The sequence below is a fragment of the Crinia signifera genome, chromosome 6 (assembly GCF_055691185.1).
Source record: "Crinia signifera chromosome 6, ASM5569118v1, whole genome shotgun sequence".
Taxonomy (NCBI): Eukaryota; Metazoa; Chordata; class Amphibia; order Anura; family Myobatrachidae; genus Crinia; species Crinia signifera.
In genome coordinates, this window is record NC_139222.1 from 218,707,492 (window position 1) to 218,710,145 (window position 2,654).

The 2,654-nt window shown below is 43.3% G+C and overlaps 1 pseudogene; it reads right to left on the reverse strand.

Moving 5' to 3' along the window:
• Window positions 1–521: 521 nt before the first annotated feature.
• On the reverse strand, window positions 522–1,146 carry LOC146009710 (spindlin-W pseudogene; annotated as a pseudogene).
• Window positions 1,147–2,654: the final 1,508 nt, after the last annotated feature.

The window sequence follows — 2,654 nt, forward strand, 5'->3', positions numbered from 1 at the left end:
ACCATTAACTTTTAACCACACTTTTTTATTCTATTTTTTATTCTATTTTTTCCTAATATGCTAACAGCTACTAACATGCATGATTTCTGATAAATGCTAAAGAATGGATGACTAATATCTTGTGCAAAACCATTTGCATAACATGTTAGATGCAAAGTGTGAAGCTTATCTCTATATTTTTACATTTTTATATGTTGTTTGTTTTTGCTACTATTAAGGATTGAGTATTCCTTTTTAAAATGCTGCAGGGGACTACCCTATTGACTTTAAAGGGAAATATATATATATATATATATATATATATATATATATAATTTTTATATAGCGCTAGTATTTAGTTTTTCTTATTTTCAAAGAAAAGGTTTGACTTGATCATAATACATATAATGCAAAAGAAAACAAATATAGTAAAAAAAAAAAAACTTAAATAGTAAACTTTGGAAAAGTCTTTATTTGTAACAATACAGTTTTGCCCTCAGCACTGATGTTTACATAAATGTTATGTTGAATAAAGAGCTAAAGGACCTCCCACATTTGTTCAATCGACTTTTGCTAGATGTTTTGCAAAGGACGGTAAGACCCTCAGAAGGCACAAGTCAATACTTAACATTGCAACATTTTACAGGGCTATGCAGGAGAAAAAAAAAAAGGGGGGGGGGTAAGCTGGAGGAGAATCATTTGAGCCTGGCATGATCCAAAGATCTCCTTCTTTATAGTCATCTAAAAGTTGATACATATATAAGACTGGGTCCTTCTCATAGGTTATATAGAACCATGTGTTCATAATAGTTGCCCGTGCCAATACCATCCCTTGCCACTGATCCCTGGAACCATCCTTTGTTTCAAACATCTGCTCCATTGCTTTCCCAATCATTGTGTCAGCCAAATGGGCATCGCTGATTCGAGAGGATGCAACTCGGTCTGGCAGAACTTCAAGAGCAGACACCTTCTCATCCTTGTGAAGCTCAAGTCCATAGACACAATCAAATCCATCATACTTTATAAGATTGGGATTGACTGGTACTTGATCAAGAACAGTTCCTTTCCACTGGATTATTGGCCTACTGCCTTCATTCCACCCATGCTGTATTTGACAGCCTACAATATTTGCCTTGGTTAGGAGATCGGTTTACTTGGTACAATGGGTTCCGGGTTAGGTCATGTGCGTATTTGCGGCCAACCGGAATGCGATATACACGAATACACCTGATCTGCCCATACAACATGCTAACCTATTGGCCCACCTTAGTCCCTTGCAATACGCATCACACCCCCTATATAAAGGGGCACAGGCACCATTTTGCCCTTTGAAAGGGAATAAGGCGTTTGACATGGACAGGAGAGGAGGAGTGCTAAGGTGCAGAGGAGTGCTAAGGTGCAGAGGAGTGCTAAGGTGCAGAGGAGGCAGAGGGACAGCCAGCTTGGGCCCAAATACCCCAACCACTGGGAGAGGTAGGGGAGTGAGAGGCAGCACTGTCAGAGGCAGGACAGGGAGAGGCAGCATGCTCCCAGGAAGAGCTGCGCCATGGAGAGGCCACATGGTGGAAGCTGAGCAGGTGGCTATGGAGGAGGAGAAGGAAGCAGGCACAAGCCATGTGTCCTCACACGAGGAACAGGTGAGCAGGTGGCTATGGAGGAGGAGGAGGAGAAGGAAGCAGGCACAAGCCATGTGTCCTCACACGAGGAACAGAGTGCCAGGCACACCGAGGAGGAGCTGCAGGAGGGAGATAATTCTCAGGTGGACTGGCCTCTGCAGGAGGAAGATGAAGCAGACTTGGAGGAGCTGGGGGAAGAAGCAGGACAGGAGGAGGGTGCCCTCCAAGCTTGCCCTGGAGAAGAAAGAGGCCTGTCGCACAGGAGGTGGACCTAGGCAGCAAGTCAGCTTTAAAGCCTATGAGAGGCTGCTACACAGAATTATCCCACCGGAGGTGCTTCCCGGCATCCACATTGCCGACAGACAGGCCCCCCACTCCACCGCCAACTGGTAAGTGTCCACACATGTCAACTACACATTTTGCTATGTCATGTGCGCATGCAATTATGGTGGAATGGTTTCTGTGTCCAATTGATTTGTGTCTGTGGAACTACATATCCCAGCAAAAACACATGTTTCTTGCTTGGGTTGCACTGTGCATTTTGCTGGGTAATGTAGTTCCACAGAACCAATTAATGTGTGCTACCCTTATCACTGTAGGCCTGCAGTGTAGATGATAATCCACATCAATCCTCTGGGTATTTTACAGTCACTTTTACATGTGTAACCTGATGCTCTTTCCGGTTTGTACCAAATGGAGGACAAATATCCTGCACTGTACTAATACTTAAATGAGTTCTTAAGTTCAAATACATCAAAACCCTTATTTCAGCATATCAAAAGAGAACTATGGCTTGGTTTTAATTTTTTAAGAACATTTTTGAAATAGTGCCAGTTAGGTGCCAATGTTAACAATGAAAAATGTCTTCCTCTTTCAAACAGCACCATCTATGGAGTCCCAGCCTGCTGTTCAGCTCCATCAGCCACATCCGATTGTCCCCAATGTCCTGTCTGCAGGTGAGATATCATACTGTTACACAAAGATATTGAACATTTCACACATGCCTGCCGCCAACACACTAGCCTGTACCAAAACAAAACCAGGTCTGCAAGGATCCAA